The sequence below is a fragment of the Anoplophora glabripennis genome, unplaced genomic scaffold (genome assembly GCF_000390285.2).
Source record: "Anoplophora glabripennis isolate ALB-LARVAE unplaced genomic scaffold, Agla_2.0 scaffold23, whole genome shotgun sequence".
NCBI classification, from domain to species: domain Eukaryota; kingdom Metazoa; phylum Arthropoda; class Insecta; order Coleoptera; family Cerambycidae; genus Anoplophora; species Anoplophora glabripennis.
Genome location: NW_019416624.1, coordinates 1,068,798 through 1,088,654, shown reverse-complemented (window position 1 = coordinate 1,088,654; position 19,857 = coordinate 1,068,798).

Genomic DNA, 19,857 nt, shown 5'->3' with positions numbered 1-19,857 from the left:
CATATATATGTGACGACATAATAAGAATTACCGGTGTTGCCAAATGTACGCTATGAAGAATGATTGTGCCAGAACGTGCAGTGCGTCATCTCACCTGATGCGTCATCGCTCCTAGATTTACCCTATATCCACATTATTATGAGTTAAACGTCCATAGTGACAATTTCGCGTTAACCATATGTCATCCATTGGCCATACTTTCAAGTCAAAATATAGGGTTTTTAAATATATTTTTTTTATATATTTTCTTTCTAATTTCTTCTATTTTTATCTACTCATTTTTTTTTGTGTGGAGTATTATTGTTTCATCATGTTCTTCACTCAGTTTCTTCCAACAAATTAATATGTACTTGTTTTCTCTTTAATTAAACCCAAAATCAGGTAGATGCCGTGTTTCTGAAAGGCCTTTGACAAAGTACACCATCCTACATTGTTCGTGAAGTTGGAGAATATCGGTATACATGGAAATCTATTAACATGGATAAAATCCTATTTAACTAATAGGTGCCAATGTGTGTCAATCAGTAACTCTACGTCAAATTTTGTTTACATTGCATCAGGTATACCGCAGGGTTCTCATTTGGGACCATTGCTCTTTTCTTTATTTATTAATGACATTGGCTCCTTCCGCTACTTCTGAGTATGCACTTTATGCTGACAATCTGAAAATATTCTCAATCTATTGCTGATTGTCTGAATATTCAATCTGATCTCGACCATTTCGCCACTGTAACTTTAACAAATTGTTCTTGAATATTAACAAATTAATGTCAATTCATTAAATTCACCCGTCTAAAAAATAATATTGATTTTAATTATAAAATAAACAATACTAATAGGTACTATGTTACAAAAAGTGGACTCCATTAGGGATCTGGGTGTCACTTTGGATTCTAAACTGTTTTTCGAAATTCATGTTGAAAATATTGTGCGTAAGGTTTTGCGTAATTTTGGATTTATTTTGCGTGTAACTAAATCCTTTCGTGATCTCAGGTCCTTGATCATGTTATCTAATTCCATGGTCCGATCTCATCGCGAGTTTGCGACCTTAGTGTGGAATCCTCAATATCTTAAATACATCGAACGTTTAGAAAAAGTCCAGCAAAAGTTTATCTGTATCTTAAACTATCGATTTAATAAGTACCTGCTACCACTAAGCTATGAACCGAATTTGCAGCACTGTAGACTGTTAAAATTAACCTCCAGGAGACATATCGCTTAGTTCTTTTTTTTTGTATAAATTCTTTATCGGGAAAATTCACTGCAGCTACATTTTGAGTTCACTATAATTAAATATTAAACAATATACTTCGCGCTCCTCAAATTTATTCTATCACTCTGCATATGCCTCCAATGCTGCAAATAACTCCCCATTTAGTATGTTGCAAAAATGTTATAATTTGCTTTTTAATCATATCGACATGTTCATTTAGCCTCTCTTCCAACTCGGTTAGACGCCTTGGTTTTCAATTGAATGGTTTTTCTCTTCTCTTTTTTTTGTTGTGTTTTGTTTTTTGTTTGTTTTTCTTTCCTTTTTCTTGTAACTTGTTATTCCCTTCCTTTTTCTTGTAACTTGTTATTCTTATTTAATTTTAGTTTTGTAGACGCACTGCTATTACCATATTATTATTATCTATAGCATACCCTGTAATTTGTATTGTTTATCAATATGTTGGGTTGACAAATCTGTAAATAAATAAATAAATATATAAATAAAATATGAAACCTCTTCACTTAATTCTGGTTATTGTTTCCAAATATTTACTAAACCTATTTTTTCAACTCGATTGAAACCACTGTTACCCAAAAATTTATTGAATAATACTAATATGTGTATCTACATTTTTTATATTTTCTTATGATTAGAAGAAGAATCACTTGTTTCATAGAAACAGTTTTCATTTGACGTAAAATAGGAAGAGATTCTGTAAATTATTTCTTGTAAAATCACAAAAATTATACCTAAATGATTAAAACTAATTTTAAAAAGACATATCTTTTCTACAATTATAAATAGAAATAATAAACAAGAAACAGTAAGGCGAATTATTTTCAGAACATAAAAATTTCCAATTATCAAAAGAAAATACTTATTTTATTATTCCAATTTATAAACAAATATTAAGCTCAGATGCAAAAGGATAGGATAATATATGGTTATCTATATAGGTATTTTTATAATCAATTGCCATCAGAGCTGTTATTGATTTAGAAACAATTAAGTACTATAATTATAAACTAAGCAAACATAATTGCACAACCACAGCAATGGGATATTAATTCTTCAACAGTCTATAATTAAAACTAGGTCTGCAAACAATTTAACCTGTATAAACATAGGCGCAAATCTTTATTAGAAACAAATTAATCATTTCAAATTTAATAGATGATCTTCGATGATAAATGCTTCTCATTTTATTGGATCGATATTCGTCGTCATCGAAAGAGGAAAGTTCTTCTGATTTATCAAGTAATTATTGAACAAGTAAATGGAACAACCACATGCATTAAGATAAATGTAAAATAACGGTGTTACCTTTATTTGTAGAATTTGCCTTTAAGCTTCCGACATAAATTTTTTAACACATTGTATATTTTCGGACATGATAGAATCTTTTCATAATAATTTATATAGAAAACAACAATAATATTGGTTTTCTTAACTTTCTTCTTCGATTACGATAATAAAAAAGTAATTTTAATTTGATTGTCAATAAAATGACAGTGAATACTATAAAATAGTAGCTCAATTTTTTAAATTTGGAACATAACATTGTAATTCCTTGATGTGCATATACCAATTAGAATTTTGGGAGAATGTAGACTAAACATCGCTTAGCAACTATTTACTTCCCGGACTATAGTGCTGCTGGCGGTCTATCTTATCTTGACTGATGTCAAGCCGTTTACGCTTTCACATCTCTACAATGACTATTGTTACCAGCCGTCAGTCGTATTTCCTTTAAAAGTCATTTAAGCCGTTATTGGGTCTACACCATAATTCCATTGTACACGGAAGTTTATTGATTCTGCTTAGTACATTGTAACACATAAATATGGGTACTGAATCGGTCTAAGAATGTCGATGGAATATTTTTAAGAAAATGTTTTGCTGAATAGCCATACACAAAATAGGTAATAGTTAAGCTATGTAATTAAAAATAGGGTTGATATTACCACAAACCTTTATAACAAAATATTCACAGATTTCGAGAAAAAATGTTCGAAAATCTACTTGGACGTGTTTATTAGAATAGGTATATCTTTGGGCGTGCCTCTACAGGTAACTTAAGCTGATTTGATTTGAAAAATGTCTATTCATTAATATTACGCTCTTTTTACCGAGATTTATTGTTTACATCAATAATAAAAGTATTCAAAATGGTCTATATGTACAGCAATGAAGAATTAATAGATATTGTTTATGATGAAACAAGGCAAAATGCGTTACCAGCATATCGCTTGAATGCAGAATGGGTATACATGTGCCAAATACTGTTACGTTTACCATGGTGGTTTAATGATGACGTGCAAGGGGAAATTTGTAACCAAATCATGGCAGATGGAGGTTTCAGGTATATCTTAGTCGAGGAACACATTTTTAGGTAATATTGTGTAAGGAAATCCCTAATAAGTAGAAATATTTGGAGTGTCCTAGTCAATACTATAAAGCATATTACATCAGGCTATCAGCTGTCAGTCAACGAATTAGTACCCACGGATTATTCATTACGGGTTAGACTTGGTAGACCGTTGTTAGAACGACATTTTCAATCAAAATCCCTGATTTACACCTTATGTGTTGGTTATAGATGAAACTGTGTTTGCACGAAATGCGATAATAAACAAATTTGAGAATTGGAAAAATTACTTTCAGCACGGTTTTTCTTTGAATGTTTGGATAGGGATTATTGACGATAACCTAATTGCACCCTTCATGTTACCATATCGAATCTTTTTTTGTATATGCTGTTTTTCATCTGTCTGGACTTCTTGAAGATGAGTCCTAACTGCTCAACAACGAATGTTGTTCTTACACGATGATGTGCCTTTCAATTTTCGACAAAATGTCCGAGATTAATTTAATAAAGAAGTACAGCAGACTGAATGAGAAGAATCGGTAGCATGGATACGCAGTATCCCGATTTGAGTCCTTTCATTGCAGACATTTAAATAATGAATTGTATCTTACTGGCATGAAAAGTATTGAAGACTTACGTGGATATATTACAGCTGCTGCTGATAATTACGATTGCACGATCAGGTCGAAGAAGGAATATTTGTCTTAGTTCTTGGTTGTAACATCATATATTTCCAATATTTTCTTGTATTTTGTTCCCATCTATCCAAAATTTCTACAAAAAAAAAAAAAATATTCAATTTCTTAAAAATATAAAAGCCTCAGGTTACTACAAAAGTTCATTAATATATTTAGGCTAGATTTTTAGCTATGGATTATTCTTTAGCAGGTTTTCGAACGTATCTCATATATTTATTTCTTCTTTCTTTATTTTTCCGAAAGCCACTTTGTGTTGGTGATATTGCATCCAATAAAGAAAGAAAAAAAACCCTAAAGGAAGCTTATTGGTAAATTTTGATTTCAAATTCTCGATAACAAAACACTAAGCTTCTTGGAAAAGGTCGAAGTAGGTATCATATTTAACGTCAACAATTTATGCTTTTCTAATTTTTAATATAAATAAATATTCTTAGCTCCAAGAGTCAAAAATAATTAATCATACTCATTGTACAGCTTAATTAGAGGATTTAAAATTGCTTTGTTGATTGTCGCTGGTACTGACGGATAAAAAACAAATTTTACTATGAAAACATTATATCATCGCTTTAACTTAAGCGTGTATAAAAGGACAATGGAAAACTAAATGCTTACATCAGTGCTATTTGAAAAATAAATAATATAATGGTGAATAAATTCACTTGAATACGTTTTCACTTACATCACTGTTATTAGTTAATACTCAATTCAGAGAGATGAATAGATTATTGTCATGCCAAGGAGTGTAAAGTATTTTTATGTCGAAAATAACATAGGAAGCTGCAGGAAAAACATTCCAAAAGATTTTAATTGTCTGTTTCTTTTATTGCAAACGCACCCAGTTTAACTGTAAAATATAATGATGTTATAACAAATTAGAAGAACCAAAGTGTTTGTGATACCCAGTGGTCAAAATTTTTTTAACAATTTTCAGTTCCGAAGATGTGCAAGAGTTAAGTCATTGAGGTACTAAAATTTAAAACTTCCTGAAATAATTAATGTTATTATTTGACAAATTTTATTTTCGCAAAATTGGATGAAAATAAATATGGTACTAAATAGGATGTTTCTGAAATAAGTGAGTTCCTTGAAAAGAGTGATAAAGGCTACGAAAATGAGCAACTTTTATTAAACAACTGATGGTCTAAATGTTTGTTTTCGAAAAAATTAATTAGAAAAGTCTCCATAAATGTAAGCGACCCTGTGCATCTTGTGCACGTGGGTTTTGTGTTGCAGTACATATTACTTAGCCGGCGCATAACATGTTTTCTGATTTTATAAGCAAGGTGCTTTTTACGAATGAATGTTGTTTTATTGGAGGCGGCATACTATATTTTCACAACATTCATCATTGAATGTGCGGTGTAGTGTTTTTGATGACAGAATTTTTACTGTCGTTTGGAAGCATATTATTTATTAGCACATGCAAAAGCTTTTGTAGAGCATATCGTCTATTGGTAGGTAAATAATTCGTTTATTCCTTAATTTTTGTGTTACTTTAAGCGAGATTTGAATAAATTTTCGAACACAAAATTTAATCCGTCAAAACTGCGGCGCGCGGAAACTTCGATATCAAAGGTTGTTGTTCAAATACATGCAGAAAATATTAACAAATATATATTGTAGACGTCAGAATATACCTGGCCTAGTAAAGGTATTAATAAGTTTGTCAGGGAAGAATAGGGATTCAAGCAGGAATAAGGATAAATGTTACCAGAAATATGGATATGAATTTGTTCCTGAAAATAGTTCCACAAAATAAATGGTGGGTAATGTGTCTAATTGTAAGTTAAAACTCATTATTTTTTCTGGTAGTTTAAAAGTGAAATAGTAGCATATTTCATGGAGAAGTCAAGAACTAAAGTCACCGGCGAGTTTGTGGAGTGAATACTCAATGATTAAGTCTACTATTTTCATAGGGGAGAACGTGGATATATTAAAATATCCCATGCTGCTAGCATTTTTGAAACGTAAAAATGACGGCTATACACCTAAAATTCTAAAAATGGTATGTCACGTACGTTTACAATTACTTCTCGTGTGGGTTTTGTTTCTCACCTAGAAATTCTCAAGAAATATATCAAGATTAGACTGAAAATTAAAACTGATATTTCACGTTTTTTTATGCGCTATCAAGCAGGTAGATATTACAACCAACCAGTCGGCAAGAATACCCTTTCTATGATTCCTAATAAGATTGCAGTTTTTGAAACTAGAACATTCTGAAACATATACAGGTCATTCATTCCGAAGAACGTCGGCAACGTTACTGGCTAATACAGGAGTTGATGTATTAACAATCAAGAGACATGGTGAGTGGAAATCAGCCACAATTGTAAAAAGTTATGTTGCTGACAATTTAAGTAACAAAATTGAAATAGCCAACAGGATTCTTTGCAATGACACTACAACTCCAGGCTCTAGTAGCACGTCGTATTATGCTGTTTTAATGGATCAGTCAGATAATATTGAGCCTCCGGTGACTGAAATGGAAATCATTTTGAGAGACGCGAGGGGAATAATTATCCAATTTTTATAAATAACTGTACAATTGCTATAAATATTCATTCATAATAATTAATAAAATGTAATGTTAATCAAATATTTCCATTTATTTGTTCATAAAATGTGTATTTATAACTCGAAATCGCTTTTTTCCTAGGGAGGTAATTTAACTCAATTACCTCCCGTTGTCCATAGCAACTTCCACTTCTACGGTAAAATCCACTTACCTCCTTAAAAACAATGTATTAGTAGTCTATTTACTATAGTGGGAGCAGATAAATTTTTCTTTGAGTAACACGAAATTTTTAAATGTGAAGAGAATATAGAAATATAAATAAACACAAGCATTATGCAGTGAATATTGTAATAGAGTGAGTTGGGGCAAAGATTTTAAAATATCAAAGAAAAAGCCAAATTTGGGAAAATACAATTGGTAAAATTGATTTTAAAGAAATAAATTATAAGTTGAATAAGAGTGACCAATAGGAGTACAGTAGATGGTTGAAATTGAGAAAGAAAAGATAAGATAAAGTAAAATTACTATATGATCAATTAAAAATTTTCGAAAAAAGTGAATTTCAAACAAAATTTAAAGAAATTTAATGTAATAAAGTATATTCGAAATTGAAAATGGTGATTGGTAATAAAAATTTGGATTACTAGAGTTAGAAAGATTTAAAAAAATTTGTGGGACATGAAAAGAAAAAGAGTGAGGTAACGAAGAAAGAAAAATAATAAATTGGGGAGCTGACAGTTAAAGTTTTGGAAATAAAAATTTTAATTTAAAAGGAAGATAATTTGATTGCCAGAAAGTAGAAGAAACAGTCTCAAGAAGTAAATTAATTGAAGATTACGGACAATAGAAACTTAAGTAAGTCTAATAACAAAACAAAATTAACTGTTATAGACTATTACCCAGTTTCGAGTCAACACAGATCTAATCCAAGTCACCGACAGGGAATTGTAATATGACAGTTGACAAGTCAGGAACAGAAGTTGTGCTAACAGGTACAGGAAAGAAATAGATGAGATAAAGGCCCAAGAAGAAAAGAAATTAATATATTAGACAGTGGTACAGAGGTATAAACTCCTAATATAATACAGACTTGTGTTAAATTTAATATTTAAATCCAAATCTTGGATATTGTTATTTAATTTAAAGAGGAAATGGCGTAGGTTTAATTTAAGAATTTTTCTATTGATAGAAGATTGAAAAATTTTGGATAAATAGTAAAATAAATTAAGTGTTAGTCAATCACATAATGTTTATTTTAATTTGAAATATATTGAATCAGAGTAATTAAATGAATTAGAAATTATTTTTACGAGAAATAGAATAACTGTGGTCAGTCAAAATTCAAATATAAATTTTTTGTCTTTTCCTTCTCAAGATTGAGTACCTATCTAATTCATTAATCAGTGTAATATTTTAAAATCAAAATACTTATCTTCTTAGAACCTTATCCTGAGGTAAGACTACTCATATTAGATAAAAATTTGCTTGAATCTTAAAAAAAATTTTTAGTAAATACAGATAAAAAAATTTACCATCTCACAAGAATTTATAATAATATATACAAATTATTAATCCTGATTATTACTCGCCTAACATAGAAATCAAAAATCCCAGCGCTGATTATTCAATAAAAGCATGTTATGAGTCATCCGAATCACAAACATAAACTGCAAACGATAATAAGGCATGCATATCATATCAAGGTGGAGAACGAATGTGACCTAAAGCCATGTGTCTGTGAAATTAAACAGAAGTTCCTAATTTAAGTCAGTTAGTTAATTTGGCTGTCTAAGTCGCTGCCACAGTAAGATGTTAATAGTATTGCGCCTTGAGCTAAAAGAAGAGGTGAACATTCATGTTCTCCTACCTGTTCGTGTCAGTAGTTGAATTAAAACCCTTTGTGGGTGTTTATATTTCTATTATGTAGGCGACCTGCTCCTTCTGCAGACAAACAACTGTCGATGTCTTTACGTTCGTGGGTTAACACCACCATTATCTTAAATGATGACTTTATGGGTCCACTTAGGACATTTGTTTTTTAAAGGCGACATAACTGTTCTGTGTTTTGTTTGTCACTCGGGTATGTGTAATTAATCAGTTCGATACTCCCAGGCGGTTTATGCCGCATCCACTGAGAAACTGATACATACGTACTGGTATGATTATTAGTTTCAATTTCCATTGTATTCTGACAAACCATGTAATTTATTAATATTTGGATTAAGTAGCAACTCAAAAGAAAAATCAGAATATATTCTAATATGGCATATATATCGGTGTGTACATAAAAAATTATACTTTGTTACTGAATACAATGAATGTTAATGCAAACTGTACAAGTAACTTTGCTAATTAATAACTTCTTATATTTGTGTCTCTTTTGCATACATTTATATTTTTTATATTTATATTTATATTTATTTTTTTAATTTCATAGGTGTACATTATATTATTACGCCACTGTTATCAAACTCATGTTGTAGTAGAAATTACTGCAAAATTTAAATTATATTTTACACTTCAACTGAACAGGAAATTGTACCAATGAAGTAAGTCCAAGGAATAAACAAATTTAATGTTACAGTTAAAACCGTTGGTACTTACCTAAGCTTAATAGGCCAGGAAAAAGAGCTGGGAAATGACCATTTCACAACTTTTTGTTTCGGCAAGCTGAATTTATCACTATAGATGCTAAATATTATGTACAATAACATATTAATTTCCAGTCATAAAAATGGGGGGAAGATTGTTTACAGGCTGGTTAATTGTCTAGTTGCAAAATGAAATATACGACGCACGCGCGTGATAAAAAATAAATAAAAAAACTTTCCAGGTTGCAAATTTGAAATTAAAAAAAATGATAGATTTCAATGTATTATTATGAAATCTACCATGAAAAAATATCAGTGCGTTTGTGGAAGGTGCTCGGGATCGTCCAGACTAATAATTAGTTAATTTGTTTATAAGACCATAACTTGTAAACTATTCAACTTACTGATTCCCGATTTCGTGTGAGTTATTAGACAGTGATAAGGAATGAGAGGATGCGATGCCAAAACATTCTGGTAATAATAATGCAGTTTATAAATGTTTAATTCAAAAGTCATAAATAAACTTCTGTTTATAACTTTTGATCTAATCAATATTTTTTGACGCTCGATGGCTAATTTTGAAGGTCTCTTGAAGACGAAAAAAAGTACATTACTGTTTTCTCGTGGAAATGTACGGAAAAAAGTAATAAGCGAAAAACGTGAATTTACGTAAAAATTATACAATTAACCAGCCTGTAAACAATCTTTCTCTCATTTTGATTACTGTGAAAACTAATATGTTATTGTACATAATATTTAGCATCTATAGTGATAAATTCAGCTTGCCGAAACAAAAAGTCGCGTCCAACTCTATATTTCCTGGCCTATAAAAGGTCCCGATAAATACACATCGTATTGTATTTGCTGTACTTCAGCAACTATGACTATTAACAATATGGTGTCGATGTAAAGCAATATGAATTGCAGAACTCTGTATAGGTGGCAGAAGACTACATTGATTATTATTCATTAATTATATAAGTTGAAAATAAATTTGTTTACACACGAAGTTAGTTTCCATCTTTCTTCACTTCATCTTCCATCTTATCACTTTTTAATTTCTTCTTTCCTGGCAGCACAATGCAATAAATAAAATAGTGACAAGTCTTCTTATTCTTTTGCGTTTTTTGTTCCAAATTCGAAAAAAACTTTTTATATTTGTTTCAATTTCACTTTAATCTCCTCCGAAATAACGCATTCCATTTCAGGCTCATTATTTTTACCCTTCGAATTCAGTAGCTATATGTGACGGATCATCTCTGGAAAGGAAGAATTGTGAAGAAAAGTACCATTTATAATTGGAATGGTAAAATAACTCCTCCGTAATTCACTGGGTATAATATAATTTTATTATGTACTTTGTAGGCATATTTAATATCAGAAAAAGTCTTTTAGGAACATGAACACATGGAGATGTGCAATTAAAAATAAAATAAATACAAAGATGTAGTAACTCCTAACCCAAGTCTTAATTCTAGGGTCTATGTTTCGCAATTCTTTCTCAAAAAGAGAGGAAATATTATTTTATTATTCAATTAGAAACAGTAAAGCAATTTTTACGGACGAGAAAACGTTCCGAACAAATATAAATTTCTAGACGCATACATAAGAAAAGTAAAATACGATAGCTGATAAAGAAATAAGAAAGATGAAGTTTGTAATCGAATCTGGATAAAAGAATTATTCGGAAGAGAAATAATAGTAGTTCATTTAGTAGCTGTTACAATATACAATAAATCTTATTAAATTTTTCAAAAATACTTTACAAGGTTTTTCTGCTTCATTATGGAAGTTATCCAACAAAAGATGAATAAATTTGAATTCTAAAAATTCAATGACTCAGTCAATAACTTCTTTATTTAAGAAAATAAATAAACATAAACACAACTATAACTTAAACTTACTGAATTAATTACTAGAACCAAACATAAGCATCAAACTGTTCTTTCAGTGTGGGCAGAAAAACGCCGGACTGACAGTCACCTAATAACATTAAAAAGATAAATAAAGCGGAATGAGATACAACTCTACAGATAATAAAAGTTTATTGTGTCCCTCTAGAACGCGTGCAGATAAATATCTAAATTCTTTTTTTGTCAGCGAAGAAATTATAATAAATTTGGATTCCCATAGAGCAACAATGATTTTGTTCTCGGGCCGTATTAATAACGTACCGTAGCGTCCGACACCAAAACAATTATTTAAAGCGTGTGTAGGCATTAGGGTCTTGCTGGGAAATATGTTACGCGTGAACGAACATTAAATTAGAAAGACAAGCAGCGTGGCGAGGAATACGACGGAACGGGTATCATCTGCAAGACTTTGTAGCTCAGGAGCACAGTATTAACAACAGAGTTGTGAAATTACGATTATTCCTTTGCGCATGGATTTACTACTCCGCAATTTTCACTGGTTGGGTACGAAGGCAAATTGAAATTGAGACTGAAAATAATATGTTAAAACGGAAGTAAGTAATTGTAGATAGAAGCAGATGCTCCACCAAGAACATCTTTATATATTTTAGATAGTAACACTACAATATACGAGGGTGAATAAAATATAAACGGGATTTTCTTTAAAAATATATATATTTATAGAAAAATAGAAGTCAAATATAATTTACTTTTCTACATAGTTCTTGATTTAAACATACATTTTTCCCAGCGAAAGGAAATGTTTTTTATAGCAGCATCGTCGAATGCTGGTCCCCTTCTAGAGCTTCTTCAAGTCGCCCAAACAAATGAATATGGCAGGGCGATAGGTCCGGGATGTAGGGAGGATGATCAAGTTGAGTTTAGTGCATTTCTTCTAGTTTTAAGACTGTTTGAGTTGCACAGTAGTAAGCAGTATTGATTGTCCGTCGCTCATGCAAAAACTCAATGAATAAAATGCCTCACCGGTCGAAAAAACGGTTGAGAGAACCTTGTCAGCTGACAGTCCAGTTTTAGTTTTCATGGGGCTGCCTCCCACTTTTTTCCTAACTCTTATATTTTCATGGCAAAATTGATTTTTCGGAAGCGTGCTTCTGGATTCTGTCGATAAACTTTAAAATGAACCTCAAAAAAAATTTTCGAGTAGGCTAATTGTTGCATACATTATCCATTAGATAAAGCGTTCAAACTAATAATAAACATAAGTTTAATAATGCCGTGCATATTTTCGAACAATGAATATGCTGATATGGTCTTTGTATATGGTTTTTGTGATGGAAATGCCACGGCGGCTCGCCGTGAATATGCAGTAAGATTTCCTCATCGCAGACTACCGGCAAAGGAAACATTTTCAACGACATTCAGTCGTCTCAGACAAACTGGATCTTTCGGTATTCCAACTTATGCCGATGGACATATTTCCTCACTTCAGGACGAAGTAAGATCGAATACTATTTTAAACCATTTCGATGAAAATCCATCCACGAGTGTCAATAGGCTATGGGCCTAGGTATTTCGTCAAGTTCCATTTGGAGGACTCTTCGGGCTGATGGACGCCATGCGTACAATATCCAGCGTGTGCAACATTTATTGCCTCAGGACAAACGATGCAGGCGCGTGTTTTGTGACTGGATGTTAAACCAATCAGAGAATGATGATCCGTTTACGCAAAAAGTAATGTGGACAGATGAGGCAACATTTACTCGAAGGGGAATTTTAAACCAAAGGAACAACCATATTTGGTCCTACGAGAATCCATGGGCGGTAAGGGAACATAGTTTTCAGCATTAATTCCAATGTATCGTATGGTTGGGTGTGTTGGACAACACTATAGTTGGTCCCTACTTCCTTTCGCATCGGTTAAATGCTGACATGTTTACCGAGTTCTTTGAAAATAGTTTTTAAGATCTGTTAGAAGATGTTCCGCTTAATACTCGAATGAACAGTTGGTGTCAATTAGATGGCTGTCCTGCCCATTTTGGTAGAGGTCGTAGGGAGTGGTTAAACATTAATTATCCCAGGAGATGGAGTGGTCGTGGAGGACCTGCAGCGTGGCCCGCACGTTCACCGGACTTGACACCGATGGATTATTTTGTTTGGGGTGCTGTTAAACAAAAAATCTAGGAGGTGTCGATCGGCCACTACCTCCATAATTAGAAGATGCCGTGTTTGTCTACAGTCCGGAGGCGCCCATTTTGAACAAAATATTGTTTAAATCATTTCATTTTTGATTCACTTTTCGCTTTGTCTAGGTATAATATTAATTGGTAATTTTTTGGTTGTTTCAATTTACAAATAAATTTTCATGTAAATGAAGTGACTACAAATTGCCTGAAAAAATTTAGGAGTATTGCAAGGGTCACTACGTTGTCGCATTACGACATAGTCACATTAGATGTTAGGTACTTAAATATTTCTATTGTTTTCATCAACATCATTTTTTTCTAAAAAAACACCCTATATCTCAATAACGAAGCATTTCCTAAGTAATTTTAATACTATTGGTTAAACCCAAGGGAAGGGGAGACACAACAAAGGCTTATTTGACTCTAAGATCAATTTTAATAAGTACTATATTTTTTTAGGTTTTATGAGGAACGTCTTCCTAAAGTTTATCGACAGAATCCAGAAGCACCCTTCCGAAAAATCAATTTTGCCATGGAACTATAAAAGTTAGGGAAAAAAGTGAATGTACACTTTTTGTAAATAATAAACTGTTCTATCTAAAAACAGCATCATTTTTTATTTTCAGTAGGGTTGTATTAATTTTTTTTTAAAATTTAATGAGTCCCTATAACTCCACCACTGATTGCTTACGGGACTTCTACTTCTATGGAAAAATGGTATCTTATAAGAAGATGTGTCATGCCAAATTGGGCTTAAATAGCGTTCTTCATTTAGTTATTTAAAAAATTCGATTTTTTTTTAAAATCTTTAACGCCCTATATTTCGAAAATGAAGCGTCTCTGGAAAAAAAATTATACTTGATTTTTTTCTTATTTTTTTATGGGGAATATCCTTACAGTTTGTCGACTTAATTCTGAAACACCCTGTATGTAATTTATTTTTCAAAAGAACAAAACGAACGCTAACATTGTAGAATGTAATTAAAGTTGAATTATGGAATAAATATTCAAAATAACTATAAATTACCGGAATTGGTAAATAAATTTTATTCTGTACAATTCCTTGGCCAATTTATTGAACCTGGAAAATGTTTGCAAAAAACAGATCTCTAGATATCTTCTAAACAAATGAATATTGACACAAAATTTTGTGTGCTCAATACATTAATGACGTCCTGTGTGAAATGACAAAGTCTCAACTCAAACCAGTGGCGTAGTTATGAGGTAATAGTTTATATTTCTTGACGCAAAATTTGTTTTGAACGAAATTGACCTCTTGATTTTTTTGCATAATTTTTGATACAAATAAGCAATACCTTTGTGAAGATTTGTGCAGAAATATACTTTTTGTTACGTCTCTTTACTTTTACGCTCAGTTTCTTAATATTTCTGTATTATGATCAATTTTATGATAGCCTTTTCTGAAAAATTTAACTTTTTGAATCACAAAAAATGAGAGTTTCACGAATAACAGTTGATATGAAAAATATTTTTATATTGGATTAAAAAAGAGCCCCATCATTTTAATACGTTATTATGTAACACCCTGTATAATTGTAGATTTTTCATGTTTACAAATTGCTTATTCGTATTAAACGTAAAAACTATACAAACAATCAAGAAATCATTTTCGTTTAATACAGTGCTTTCGAAAAGTAACGAATAAATTAATTATTTTTTAAATTGAGAAGTTTTCGAAAAAAACCCTGGCACGTCGATTTTGTTTTTAAAAAAGGCACTTTTTGACATACGACTCATATTTGTGACGTCATCGTTGTTCGAGATATGACGTCATCGACAATTTTTTTAAATAGCAACCCCCAATTTTGACCATGTCATTTGAAAGAGCGTGTCATTCTACATACACATCATGAAAAATTATGGTGTTACATAACAAAAATTTCAAGAAAATAATGTTTGAATATTTTAAAATTTAATTTTCACAATACTGAAAATGATAATGATTATGTAAAAATCGACTGAATTAAATGTTCAAATTGTGCACCGTTGGCTGCCTGACAGTAGCCAAGACTATTAATAAATTCTTTTTGGACATTATCAATAACTTCAGGAGGTATACGATGTATCTCTTGACGAATTCTTGTTTTTAAATCTTCTAAATTAACCGGTCTGGTAACATATACTTTGCTTTTTAAGTATCCCCCACAAGAAATAATCTAGGGGTGTCAAATCAGGCGATCTGGCTGGCCACTCAATCCGCCCCCTTCTCCCTATTCAACGATTCGGGAACAGCTCATCTAAATAAGCACGGATAGGTGTTGCATAATGGGGAGGTGCACAATCTTGTTGAAAGAAAATATCATTTCTTGGAAGATCATGTCCCTCTATATCTGGATATAAAGTTATTAATTCAGGAATGAGGTCGTCTCGAAGAAAATCCAAATATCTTGCACCAGTTAGGTGATAATGTCCAAAAAGAATTTATTAATCGTCTTGGCTACTGTCAGGCAGCCAACGGTGCACAATTTGAACATTTAATTTAGTCGATTTTTACATAATCATTATCATTTTCAGTATTGTGAAAATTAAATTTTAAAATCTTCAAACATTATTTTCTTGAAATTTTTGTTATGTAATACCATAATTTTTCATGATCTGTATGTAGAATGACACGCTCTTTCAAATGGCATGGTCAAAATTGGGGGTTGTTTTTTTAAAAAAATTGTTGATGTCATATCTCGAACACCGATGACGTCACAAATATGGGTCGTATGTCAAAAAGTGCCTTTTTTAAAAACAAAATCGACGTGCCAGGTTTTTTTTCGAAAACTTCTCAATTTAAAAAATAATGAATTTATTCGTTATTTTTCGAAAGCACTGTATAAGATTTTCATTTCAAGAATGACAAACAAATATTTATTTTCCATTGGAGTGCCATAACTTTTGAGTAAATATAAACAGTTTGATGGTGACACAGTTAGATTCATTCATATATTCCACATAAAAATTTTGCTTCTATAACTTCAGTTGTTTAGAGGATATTATTTTTCTTTGAAAACTTTACCGTCCTCTATCTCAGAAACTGTTTATTTCGAAAACAAAGTGGTGTCAAAATTTTTGCGTCCTCAATGGTATTCTGAAATGTGTGATTAAAGTTGGAGACATCCTGTATACTTTTAATTTGAAATACTAAAATTTAAATTTTATGATTAACTTTATTTGTACGAGAAAGCAGTACTTGAACCAATTTAAGTATGATTCAACATTAAAGCCTTTCTTTAAGGAGGAGAAAGCACGGCCATGCCTATACGAAAAAATAAATTCGTTAAAAGGCACATCACGTCTTTTGTATTAGATACCACTGCATCATAAATTATTAAACAGTGAAATATGACATTAAACAGAAAAAAAAACTGTAATTTATATATGACCATCACGAATTTCAACTTAAACCTCATTATTGGCCATTGACCGTATATTATGTTTCAAAATGATACTTAAAAAAATGCCAATACAAACGTGATTGCAAATATCATAAATTAATGTTATAACAGAACTATCACTTCTAAAAAAAGACAAAGCGTAACTGGTCCTTTCCTCGTAAATTTTAATCCTTTTCCCACTACATAATCTACGGGCAGTACATCATAAAAAAATCGCTTTGAACAACTCCTAGCGTAAGCGACCACACTACAACCACCACACGTCGCACGATATTAAAAGGTGGATTAAAAAGGATTAGTAAAGGAGTGGGATAGAAGACGTGGGGTAAAAAATAAGAATGATCGATGACAGTGAATCTTTCTCCACAATAAGACGCAAAGGAGCAAAGTCTATCCCGCTGTTACTTCTTTACCGTGACAATAAAAATTATAGGCTAGCTGAACTGGAAAACAACAGGTCGAGCAAGCAGTTACCGCGCGGATTGTGGATTGCATTCATTAAGGATGGACACGCAAGCTATGATACCTTTAAGTAGTGGCCCAGTGGCTCAGGAGTAACACCTTTCGAAGGGGCGACAGAGAATTTATTCAGGCTTCCCACTGTTACCTTTTTAATGGGCGAAAATACAAATAATACAATATTAATTCACATTGAAGTTAAAAACAAGATGTAATATTGATATTTTGAAATGATTTGAAATTATTTTTTATCCTAGATGCACGGTATAGCCTTTTTATTTAGGAATAGACAATTCTTTTTGCAAGCACCAGTGAGTAAACAACCTTTGCCGAATGCAAAAGTGACTTCGCAATTGTGTATAAAACAACTGTTATAGTATGAATGAAGTTGCAAGTGAAATTTAATAGCAGCATGCCGCATAAATTGTAGTATTGCAATTTATTCCTCAAAAATCTGCAAGACAAATCATGTGAACTGGTAAAACAACGAGAAAATAATTATGTTAATTTAGTTCTAAAGAAATGAAATGACTGAGACTCGTGCCCATCTCTCGTCCAAGTCAAAGAAAATGTTGGATGCAATTTTGAAGTTTCTGTGATAGAAATTACATTATTACTTACTGTTCGTGTTTTTCATCTCTATTTTAGTAATGTCCTCAAGTCAGACAGAAATGCACTTATTGGTTTCTGTTTCTAATGAATACAGCTGTACTATGTTCAAAACTTACATTAGTTTTACATCAAAAATAAGATAATATTGTGTACTATCTATGGAAAAGTTTTGTTTCACAATTTCTACATTTTTTTCTCAGTTATGGGCAAAAATAGAGCCGCACCGTCCATCTTCGCCATATAAACCTATGTTAAAATGAACAACTTTCAACAACAATATCACAAAATCTAGATTCAAAAAAAAAATTCAAAAAATATGACGCACAGAGGGAGCACTGGGTAATACGCCATATAAATTTCAAGTACATCTGTGCATTTTAGTAAACCCGATATACCTTCTTAAGAAGTATGGAGTGAACTCACAGGAATTTTTATTTTTGAATTGTGTACCTATGTGTATTTAAATCGATACAATTTTCCTACAAAAAGTATTATTCATTGAATAAATACCCGGCAGAAAGATCATTTTCATACACCGTACTATAAATACAAAATAACCTTAAATTCTCCTGATTGATTAGGTTTGAGTTTTTAGCCATTTACAAGTGGAAATTAGGCAAATCCAAGTTTTTAAATCTTTTAAATATAAAATTAAATTGTTTTTAATTGATAGATGTTTTTATGATCTTGAAGATTTTTTGTTGTCTTAGTTTTAAGTGAATAATTTACTATTCCTATATATGTATATGCGTATCTTAAAGGAAAATAAAGAATTATTATTATTATTATTAAAATTTTTGACAGCAAGACAAAACATGGTCCGAGAATACCTATTTGTTACATATTTCAGATGTATATCATTATTACATCATATTTACTAAAAATTCAGGACTCTTCACTAAATGAAAAATGTGGTTGATAGCAAAATAAAAGCACTCCAGGAGCCGCTATTTATTTGGAATTATCCCATTCCCAAAGATTATAAGAGCTTCAGATTAAGATATTGTATCTAATACTGATAACCTCAAATCGCAATTTTTAATCAAAGAAAATAATAGTAGTTTGAGTTGTAAAATTATTTATAAAACAGCGTTATGAAAAAACTTTCTACAACAAAAAAAGTCTCTCTCGTTCTAATTAACTAAACATTTTATGGCACTTTAAAAATAAGTACTTATTTAAAAAGAGGAATCAAAAAATTGTAGTTACTAATATGTATGCCAAAAACAAAGATAATTGATTTGGCATCAGATTATTACAGTTAATGTGATTCGCATATCCACCAAATAAAAATAATAAATATGTGTATTAAAGTCCCCGAAATTTTTGAATATTTAAAATTTTTAAGAAAAAATTAATATTCATAACGATTTAATAAAAAAGCATTATCATTTTTATTATAACTTTCCTTTTAGATTTATGAAAATGACTAAATTGTTCAGTAAAAAAGGAACCGTTAATTCGTCAATGCCTTTGTTGATATTTAGCATTTTATATCAAGAAACAGTATTTTCAATTTTTTTCATCTCGTGTAACTTGTCTGTCAAAAACAAAGAGGTTAAAAAGCATAGAGGTATTCATCTGAGCACAGTTCTGTCTGTAATTTTGCTACTGGGTCTCTTACATGGAGGAATTATAATTTAAAGACAGATGAAACTCGTAGTATAACCTTAAATGTATACATGATACACTCAACTACTACAATTATCCAGATCCGTTTCTGTGAGTGGTGGGTAGCAAAAATGAGAAATTGATAGAATGCACAGTATAGTATATATCTTATCTCCTTCTTGTTTCATAATGATCAGAAATATTTAAAAAAATCTAATAAACATACGCCCGAAAAGTCAAATTCCTGACACTTTCATTCTGTAGAAATCGATGACTTATGATTCCCACGAAACAGATGCGTCTTAGTAAAAATCCAATACATTGTT